The sequence below is a fragment of the Arvicanthis niloticus genome, chromosome X, assembly GCF_011762505.2.
Source record: "Arvicanthis niloticus isolate mArvNil1 chromosome X, mArvNil1.pat.X, whole genome shotgun sequence".
Lineage (NCBI taxonomy): Eukaryota > Metazoa > Chordata > Mammalia > Rodentia > Muridae > Arvicanthis > Arvicanthis niloticus.
This window is the reverse complement of record NC_047679.1, coordinates 64,766,995-64,778,252: the sequence shown is the minus strand read 5'-3', so window position 1 is coordinate 64,778,252 and position 11,258 is coordinate 64,766,995. Positions and strand designations below refer to the sequence as shown.

The window sequence follows — 11,258 nt, the reverse complement described above, 5'->3', positions numbered from 1 at the left end:
TCCAACTGTTAGAAGACCTACATGGAGATCAAATTGCACATCTGCTACAAATGTGTAGGGGGCCTGGGCCCAGGCCCTACATGCTCTTTTGATGGTATTTTAGTTTCTTTAAGCCACACTGGGCCTAAGTTACTTGACTCTGTTGGTATTCTTGTATTTTTGACCACTCTGGCTAGCTCAGTTCTATCCTTCACTCTTCTACAAGGCTTCCCAAGCTCTGCCTGATGTTTGGTTGTGCGTTTCTCTGTTTGTGTCCATCTGCTGCTGAATGAAGCCTGTCAGGAGACAGTTATGCTAAGTTCCTGTCTGCAAGCATAGCAGAGTGTCACTAATAATGTTAGTGGTTGGCTCTCTCACATGAGATGGATCTCAAGTTGGTGCAGTCATTGGTTGGCTGTTCCCCCAGTCTCTGCTCCATCTTTATCCCTGCACATCTTATAGGCAGGACACATTTTGAGTTGAAGATTTTGCAGGTGGATTGATATCCATATCCCTCCACTGGAAGTCTTGCTTGTCTACAGGAGGTGGCCACTTCAGGCTCTATATCCCCTTCTTGTAGGAATCTCATCTAAGCAAATGAATGGAACTTGAGAATATCATCTTTAGTGAGGTACCCAGGCCCAGAAAGACACATATGCTATGTACTCACTTATAAGTGGACATTGGCCATAAAGTTCAAGATAACCATGCTATAATCCATAGACCCAAAGAAACTTGGTAATAAGGAGGTCGCAAGGGGGCATGTGTGAATCTCACTCAGAAGGGGATACAAAATAACCATCAGAGGTGGATGGAGAAAGAGAACTGTGTGGGAGAAGGGGTGGGGAGATGATGGGGATAGGGATCAGGTGTGGGGCAAGGGGAACAGGAGAGGGTAGGGAGTGAGTATGAAAATTGGTGGTGGTATCTGTGAGACTAGCTTGAGGACTAGGGGACTGGGACTGGGGAGGCTTTGGAGAGTCTATGGGGGTGACCCTAGTTGAGATTCCTACAAGGTAAACAACTCTTATTAAAGGAAAATATTTAATTGAGGCTGGCTTATAGTTTCAGAGGTTCAGCCCATTATCATCATGGCAGGAAGCATAGAAATATTCAGGCAGACATTGTGTGGAGGAGCTTACAGTTCTACTTTTTGATTTGAAGACAACCAGGAAGAGACAGAGACTATCTTCCACAAGCAACCAGGAATGGATTTTATTTGTTTGTTTGTTTGTTTTTGTTTTTTTCACACACTGGGTAGAGTTTGAATACCTGGAGACCTCAAAGCCCACCTACACAGTGACACACACACACACACACACACACACACACACACCACCACCACCACCACCACCACCAACAACAACAACAACAAACCCACACTTCCAGTAGGGCCGTTTCTCATGAGACAAACATATTTAACTATTTAACCCCTCACAGAGGTAAAGTGAACAGAATAATTTTTAGTGTCTTGTGTATTTGTGTATATGTGTGGTGTATGCATGTGTGTTAACATGTGTGCCTGTGCCACTGCATGCATGTGTAAAGGCCAGAGGTTGATGTCAAATGTCTTTCTCTGTTATTCTTTATCTTGTTTTTTGAGACAAAGTTTCTCTTACTTAACACAAAGACTCACTGTCTAGTCTGGCAATAGACAATGGCCTTCTCCTCTGAAGTGCTAATGTGACAGGTACATGACATTGCACCCGGCTTTTGATCTAGGTTCTCAGGTCTTCTCCATGCAAACTCAAATCCTCATGTTTGCATGACACTACCTTTACCAACCTACTTATCTTCCCAGCAACTTAAATGTATTTTAATAATAATTATGCATTTATTTCCAGGTTGAAAAACATAAATTAACTCTCAAAGAGATCACTGTTAGTAGAATAATGACCACAAAGTTGTCCACATTCCTAATCATCTGAACCTGTGACTCAATTACATTATATAAACAAGAAAAATTAAAATTGTACATGGAATTAGGTTTGCTAGTCATGTGGCTTTAAAATAGTTATTCTGGAATGTCTAATGCTTTTTACAATTACAAGGATGTTTCAAAGTAGAAGAATGAGGCAGGAGAGAAGTCAAAATGATGAGTAGTAAGAATGGCTTACTTATTATAGCTAGCCTTGAAAAGAAAGGATACAACCTCAAGTGAACGTATGAGGAAAAACTGTAGAAGATGGGGGAATACAGACTGGGATCTAACTGCCAATACTTTGGTCTTAATCAAGAAAGACCTAAGCCAATAATTTTGTGGAAAATTGTTGCATGTGAAATTGAAAATTCATGCAGGTACCTCCTTCCCTCTACTCCCCATGAGTATTTTGTTCCCCCTTCTAAGTAGGACTGAAGCACCCACACTTTGGTCTTCCTTCTTCTTGAGCTTCATGTGGTCTGTGAGTTGTATTATGGGTATTCCCAGCTTTGGGGCTAATACCCACTTATCAGTGATTGCATACCATGTATGTTCTTTTGTAACTGGGTTATGTCACTACAGATGATATTTTCTAGTTCCAACCATTTGCCTGTGAATTTTATGAAGCCATTGTTTTAATAGTACTCCATTGTGTAAATGTATCACATTTTCTGTATCCATTCCTTTTGTTGAAGGACATCTGGGTTCTTTTCAGCTTCTGGCTGCTATGAACATAGTGGAGCAGGTGTCCTTGCTATATGTTGGAGAATCTTTTGGATATATTCCCAGAAGTGGTATAGCTGGGTCCTCAAGTACTATGTCCAGTTTTCTGAGGAACCGCCAGACTGATTTCTAGAGTGGTTGACCAGCTTGCAATCACACCAACTATGGAGGAGTGTTCTTTCTCCACATCTTCACCAGCATCTGCTGTCACCTGAATTTTTGATCTTAGCCATACTGATTGGTGTGAGGTAGAATCTCAGAGTTATTTTGGTTTGCATTTCCCTGATGACTATGGATGTTGAACCTTTCATTAAGTGCTTCTCCCCTATTTGAGATTCCTCAATTGATAATCTTAGTTTAGCTCTGTTCCCCATTTTTAATAGGGTTATTTGATTATCTGGAGCCTAATTTCTTGAGTTCTTTGTATCTATTGGATATTAGCCCTCTATCAGATGTAGGATTGGTAAAGACATTTGGGGGCCAAAATGTCTCGGACCGCTCTATCAATGTTGGAACCTGCACTGTCAAAAGCCTTGGGGGCTAAATTGTTAGAGCCTGCACTGTCCCAAGCTGCTCCATTCCACTGGTCGGGGTTCAGCAAGAGAGATCGTGAGGACGGACATAAAGAATGGAGACCAGATAGAGTGTGATGCAATCCTGTTTACTCTTCAGTCTCTCTTCTCCTCTCCAAGTTCCTAGTTCCTAGTACCAAGTCTCAGGTCCTAATCCTAGTTTTAAATTGTTAGTCTCTTTCCCAGTTCCAAGTCTCAAGTCTCAAGTACTCTTCTAAGTACAATTGTCTAATAATAATTTCTTCTGTCTACCTCTCGCCTTTTATATGTCTCACTTCTAAGCCACGCCTTTAAGTCTTAGCTTTAAATCACACCTTTAAGTCTCACACACCCAAGAGAAAATCCTGGGTATCTAAAACAAGATGTTATCAGAGTGTGCTCAGCTGTTGTAGGCTATTGTGAACAAGCCTTTTGTCAGGGTATATGGCTCAAGATGGCTGCAAGGATGATAGCCACCTTCTGTTGGCTCCCCACACAGAGGATCAGGAATTTGAAAGGAGGTGTGTAGCAGTGGGGGAGAGGGAATTGGGAGGAGCTACTAGAAAGTCCCTGATGCCAAGTAAGTAAAAGGTTCCCAGGACCCAACGGGGATGACATTAGCCGAAATACCCAATAAAGGGGAGACAGAAGCTGTAGAGACCATATCCAATGGTTAGGCAAAGCCCTCTTTGAGGGATGGAACCACCCACTCCTTTCAAAAATATTAACCAAGAATTGCTCTTGTCTAAAGTAAATGCAGGGTAAAAGAGTGGAACAGAGACTGAAGGAAAGGCCAACCAGAGACTGCCCCACCTGCGGATACATCTCATATACAACACCAAACCCAGACACATTGCTGATGCCAAGAAACACTTTCTGAGAGGAGCTGAGTAAAACTGTTCCCTGAGAGGTTCTGCCAGAGCCTGACCAGTACAGATGCGGATGCTCACAGCCAACCATTTAACTGAGCACAGGGTCCCAAATGGAAGAGTTAGAGGAAGGACTGAAGGAACTGAAGGGGTTTACAAACCCATAGGAAGAACAACAATATCAAACAACTGGACACCCCAGAGCTCCCAGGGACTAAACCACCAACCAAAGAGAATACACATGGAGTGACCCATGGCTCCAGCTGCATAAGTAGCAGAGGATGACCTAATTTGGCATTCATGGGAGGGGAGGTCCTTGTTCCTGTCAATGATTGATGCCCCTGTGTAGGGGAATTCCAGGGCAGGGAGGCAGGAGTGAGTGGATGGGTGGAGAAGCACACTCATAGAAGCAGGGGTGTGAGGAATAAGGGTTTGCAGAGGGAAAAATGGGAAAGGGGTTTGAAATGCCAGTGAATAAAACAACCATTAAAAAAATGAAAAAGAAAATGTATACAGTTAGAAGGTACTGTGGTTTGAATATGTTCTATCCTTTCAAACATTTATGAAAATAAATTTTCAATGTGATGATGTTGAAGGATGCTTGAGTCATGAGGATGCACCCTCATGATAGAATTAGCATAGCTTTCTTACTATTTAATTACTTCTCAATATTGTAAGTTTTCTTGCTGTGGTACTGTGTTACTACAACAGAAGTTGTTATAATGTTATAGCAGAATATTATAAAGTTAGGCAGTTTCATGGTGTGTGTGTGTGTGTGTGTGTGTGTGTGTGTGTGTGTGTGTGTGTTTCAGTCTATGCACACCTGCTTGTGCTTGGTCATCTCCTTTTCTGGAAGGCTTCTGCAACAAACACTCCCTACACGCCAAATGAAACAGTCCAGACAGGAAGCTATTGAAGAGAGTACTTAAAAATTGTGATAGAGATGCTGAAGATGATGGCTTCTTGTGTGTGTGTGTGTGCGTGCCAGTTTTCGTTAAGGGGATGGCTATTGAGAATTTGAACATGTGCTGGTGAGTATATTGCCAACACAAATTGGACTTAGTGTATTTTTGGTGGGGGTAGGACACAAGGGTGGGAGGTTTGATCTGGGAGGAATGAGCAGCAAGTGAGATGGGTGTATTGTGTGAAATTCTCAGTCAAAAATATTATTTTGTGGAAAAAATAATTTAATTTAACATGAAACCCCTACCAGATATGGCTACCTGATCTTGAATGCCCAGCCTCTTAGCCATCAACTAAATATTTTTTCTTTATGAATTACTTAGACTAAAATACTCACTTTTGCATCAGGAATAGATTAAAATATTAAGTAGTAAACCTCCTACATTGAATATCTTCATTTTTGTGTGCATATCTTCTTACATACATTGAATTGATTTTTCTGCTTTATGTTGCACGCTAGTCACATGCCATTAGTAATAACAAGGGTGACCACAACTTTTATGGCAGCTACATACATATTTACTTCATAATATAATGATATCTCCTCCATAAAATTATTGCTTATGACACAAAACTATTACAGGTTCATGGACAAAATTTATTCACAATGGATTCTAATTTTTTAAAAAACCTATTAACCATTACCATAATATATCAATAGTTTAAATTGTTTTAATCACCTTGTTATGAAATAAGTTATTTCTGCATGATTACTAAGTAAGTTTGTTATAATCAATGCTTTTATTAGGGTATAGTACAATGTCATAGAACTTAATTATTAAAGAAAATAAAACAATTTCGGATCACAGTCTCCAAAACATTAAAGAACCATAAAATTATTACAGAAGAAATTTTGTATCTCTTATAAAGAAAAGCTTTCCTTCTAAAATCTTTGGAATTTATGGGATTGATAAATATACAATTCAGACTATTATATTGTTTTAAAATAAATGACATAAAGGATAGTATGATTTTTTTTTAACTTTAGTTTTATTTCCAACAACCAGGATTTAAACTTTGAGTATTTTATTAATGATTAAGATAAAATATGCATTTACCATATTACCCAACACAGTTATATGAGCACTTACATAGTATCAGCATTTTTAAAGAACACATTATAATTGTACAATTTGTAACTTTGGTCATATGTGGTACAATAGATTGCTTGTATTTATCTTCCACATATAAGAAAGTTGCATTTCCTTTGACCAGCATCTCTCCTAGGACTGCAAGGTTCCAAATGGCTCAGATGTTTCAAGTATTGTTTAGCTTTTGAGGTTCACAAGCTATTTTGGATTCTAGCAGAGTGTACAAGAGAGATATTGCTATGAGTTCTACCAGGTTTTAGATTGTTTCCATTAGCCTGATGTTATTTAGTGGTAAGGAATTATAAGCTCCAGCAATGAAATATCCTGAAAATATCATAAGTAATGTGTCTTTTTCTTCACTACATTACTGTAGAAACAGCTAACAAAATCTTACACTAGCCAAGAAAAATTGGGCCTGTCCATTTCTTGCCCCAGCAATAGAAGTAATCTTGAAAAGTGAAGGTTTGGGGTCTCCTTGATGGATCACTTGGCAGAACACAAATATTAAACCAGTGAGTTCAAATTCTCAAAATACATCATCTCTATTTTCAACATTAAGAATCCATGTCTCTAAGCTTTCCCATGATAGTATATAACAAACCAACTTAACAAAAGTTGGTTTAAGATTTCACTTTCAATTTTATCTAACAGCTTTGCAGTGTCCTTTCAAATGTCAAGAAATACGTTTAAATAGGTAAAGGCAGAAAAATGGTTTTTTTACATTTCATGCAATCATGAAACTTCATCCAATAAATGTTTATACCAAAATGCAGGAAATGATTCATTCTTACTTAGCTTTAGAAAAGTTCTTGTCCATAAGAACCAACAGCATAATTGATATTCATATATGGATCTTCTTGTGAATAGGAGAAAACTGCTAAGTAAGACTTTGCGCCGATCGTCTCCAATTCAAATATGTGAAAATATGACTATTTCTAGTTAATCTGGTTCTTTTCACAAGTCCACATAAGAATTTTTAACAGTATCACAACATGCATGAGAAAGGTTTTAAACTTGATTACAGGAAAGGGGGAATTTTACTTGAAAATTCAGCACTTTTTGCTATTTATGTTTTCTATAAAAGGCAGACTAATTCTTCCTTGAATCTCAACACCATTTGGTCATAAAATAACAGAATTAGATGCAACCTAGATTGAATAGACAAGTTGTATACTGTAGTCATATTCTCAGGCTTGACTAAATTTAGAAATACAAAATTTTTCACAATCTTGTTACAACAAAATTGATACGTATTCATTAAGTCAATACATTTTAAATATAGGATATATCATTTAATAGATTTTAATGCAAAATTGCCAGTTTAAGAAACTTATTACAAATTAAGAAAATTCAATATCAATATGATGAGCAAATGCAGAATAATATTTTTAGCTTTTTCTCAATCCCAACTGAGCAGAGCAGCTTTATTACTGCCCTAAGGCTCCACCATTACTTTAGGTACAATTCTCCTTTGAAGTTGCATGTTCATTGTCCCTTTTCTAAAATGTTTAAGCATTAGTTTCATGTAGAGGAAAATATAAATATAAAACAGGCAAAGAGCCAAGATGAGATAAAAAATAAAGTGAATTCATTGAAAGAGAAGGGCCTGTTTCACATATATTACTGCAGTCAGCACATTATCAATAAACGTAGTGCCATTATGATTGCAATTTTTCTAATTTGTTTGTGAGATCAGAGTAGAATTTATTGTTATTACTCTCATATTATAAAGAAATTACAGTTATTTCTATATAGTTATTTTTCTACATAAACTTTAAAACTCATTTAATTCAGTCCTAAAGAGAGCCATATTCAAATTATAAGAGGAGATCAACCAAAATTCAAAGTTATTGACTTGTTATTTCTAGTATAGAGTACTACTACATAAAGATGTACATATACACATATTACATGAAGTCTGAGAGAAATTGAAGAATAACAGAAATGTAAAGATATATCATTTAAATTGATCACAAGAATAAATATTATCTGTCTGATCTATTTTGATTGTCAATTTTTCCATTACGTTCATGTGTCCAAACACTTCTTTCACAGATAGTGACACTATATTGGAAGTCTGTGAAACCTATAGAATGTGATACTTAACTAGAGTAAATGGGCACTGATGGAGAGTGTTGAATTTTATAGCTTGACCTCAGTTCCTGCTTTTTCTCTACTTCCTGACTACTGATACACTGTGATTGTGCCTTTCCAAATATTCTGACATGCCTTTAACCTACATGGTAGAATGTTTTTTGTGAACTGTAAAATGTAATAAAAATCTTTTCTCTCATAAATTCCCTTTTATCATGTATCTGGTTACAGCAATAAGAAATATAACTAATATACTATCCAAAACTATCAATACATTTAATGTAGTCATAACTAAAAGCCCAGTGAATTTCTTCACAAAAACAAAAATAAAATAATTCCAAGAATAAAAATAGAGCAACAAAAGACTTACAATAGTAAAAGTAATTTTGAGAAAGGTAAAGGTGCTGGTATTACACTTTCTGATTTCAAACTGTAATATAAGACAAGATAATAAAATATGATTATAGTGCACAAAAGAGACACAGACTAAAGGATAGAATAAAAAACTCAGAAATAAACCCATTAATTTATGCTCAACAGATCTTTGAAAATGTGTTACATTATAAAATGGCTAAAAGATAGTTTCATCTTGTAAGTCATGGAGAAATGCAAAAACAAATAAAATAGAACCTTTTAATATAATTTTCAAAAAGTTACAAAAATCAATTAAAGGCTGTAATATAAGACCTGGAAGAAATAAAACTCTAAGAAAAAATATAGGAATTGGTATTAACAATGATTTATTGGGTGTAACACTAAAAGCACAGGTAATAAAAGCAAAAAATAGATAAGCCAAATTATATCAAATCACAAAGAGTTTTTCACAGAATAGCAAGGAAGCAAGCAGGTAAAAGAAAATAAAGTATTTTAAAATTATATATTCAGCAAGTTTTTAGTATTCAAAATATATAGGTATGTTTTAAAACTCAGTATCAAAAAGAACAAAGCAAGATGCCTAAACCTGTTAAATAGGGATGAAAAACCTGAATAGACATTTTTCCTAAGCAGACATACAAATGATAAAGGCATATAAAGAGGAACTCTACAAAATGCAAATAAAGCCATATTAAGATACTCACTCATATCTGTTGAAATGACTATGATCAAAAGATGAAAGATTATTACTGACAATGTGTAATAAATAATTATACAGTATTGATGATGTTGCAAATTAATGCAACAATTATGGGGGAAAATGTGGTTCTTAAAAACTCTACTAGAATTACTGTTACATCCAACAAGTTTTATTCTGGGCAAGTACTGCAAAAAAAAAAGCTGTTACCTCAATGTGGTAACTCAACTTCCATGTTCATTGCATAATAATTCATAGTAGTTAAGATATGAAAACAGTCTAAACATGTCAATGGGTGAACAGTTTAAGAAATTGTATGTGTACACAGTGATACCTTATTCTGTCTTTAACAATCTTACTACCCATAACATTGGATGAATCTAGAGGACATCAAATTAGCTGAAATTAGCCAGACAGAAAAGTAATTCAAGTGCGCCTCCTCTTTAGGAGTCAAGAGTCACCTTCACAATACCTGAGATTCCAGTTTGTTCCAAAGAGACAAGGGACACTGAGGAAGACATCATCATTGATTCCATAGAGATCCTTAATCATGGTGGAAATGGGATGTGCCTGCGTAAGGTTCATTATGCTTTCCTCCAAATCTGTCACAGAGAGGCAAGTGGCACAGGATGTATAACATTTCAGCTGATCATATCATAGGCTCTGTCAATTACCTGCTTGTGAACCTCCTTCCACTACTCCTTGTCTGTATCAGTGCTCAATTTTAGGATCAGATTTTTCAGGGAGCTTCTGGCAACATTAATGCTACTCCACCTGATCACACAGGAGTCTCCACGCTCCCTTAGGACCCATCCACGACAGCTTAGTGGTTGAATTTCCCAAGCCTTTCTCCCACCAGATAGTGTAACCAAGCTGGATCCAGAATTAAACCACTTCCATTAACTCAGATTTTTTGGAAAACCAAATTATTTTCTAAGCCATGTAGGTCAACATTTCCACTGGGTTTAAAAAAAAAAAATCAGCGGTTTGCAGTTTCTAATGTACTTCATAACATTGGGAATTATGAACTTGATGATGATACCATTTTGCTGACCAAATTGAGTCAGCTCTCTCCCTCTTACTGATAGCTTCCACTGTGATATGACCAGCTTGGAGTTTGCAGTCACACTACAGTCTCTGACAGAGATAATTTTTGGTGTTCTAATGAAAAAGCTAACAAGTTGGAGATTGATCATCTCTCCCTTCAGTTTGTCTTCCATCATATTAACAAGGGCAAGCTCATCTGTCATACCGTACTTCATTAGGTTACCAATGACACAAGCCATGCCAACAGCATTGACCTCAGCAACTGTAAATATAATTCAGAAGCAACTGTAAATCTAGTCTTCTTTAAGAAGATTTGCAATGAGCTGTTTCATGATGGGCGCCATCTTGGACTTTGAAATTTTGGGGACTGCTATTATACAATGGGCAGAGTCTGGCACACAGTGGCATAGTCGAAGATTGGCAACAGTGGCTCAAGCATCTGGTGTAGCTATTTTAGTACCTAACAAAATAGACTTCAAACCAAAACTAATCAAGAGATGAAGAAGAACACTACATATTCATCAAAGGAAAAATGCAACAAGATGATATTGCAATTTTTAACATCTTAAAGTACTGTATATCTACTTCTGGTTCACATATGTGTCACATCATGAAATTAGGGAAACATTAGTCTCGGTGATAGTGTCAAGTAAGTCATTATCTACATACATAGAACATACATATAGGTCATTATAGTGGGCCATTATACATACATAGGTCAGGACAAGCTTTTTTTTAAATGAAGTTAGTGAAGGAAATATGACTTCATCTTTCTGTATATGGAACCTACTCAATACAGTGATTCTGCTCACTAGCTTCCACAGACAGTAAAAAGAAACCAAGACTTTGATCCAGTAGATAAAATTAATTGTCTAACATATGGTGTTACTGGAAATACTGAATTTACAGCCAACTTTGTGTGTTGACAAAGAACAATCCCAGTGTGTG

The 11,258-nt window shown here is 36.6% G+C and overlaps 1 pseudogene; it reads right to left on the bottom strand.

The window, feature by feature from the left end:
• Nucleotides 1–9,621: 9,621 nt before the first annotated feature.
• LOC117694999 (L-lactate dehydrogenase A chain pseudogene) lies at nucleotides 9,622–10,654 on the bottom strand (annotated as a pseudogene).
• Nucleotides 10,655–11,258: the final 604 nt, after the last annotated feature.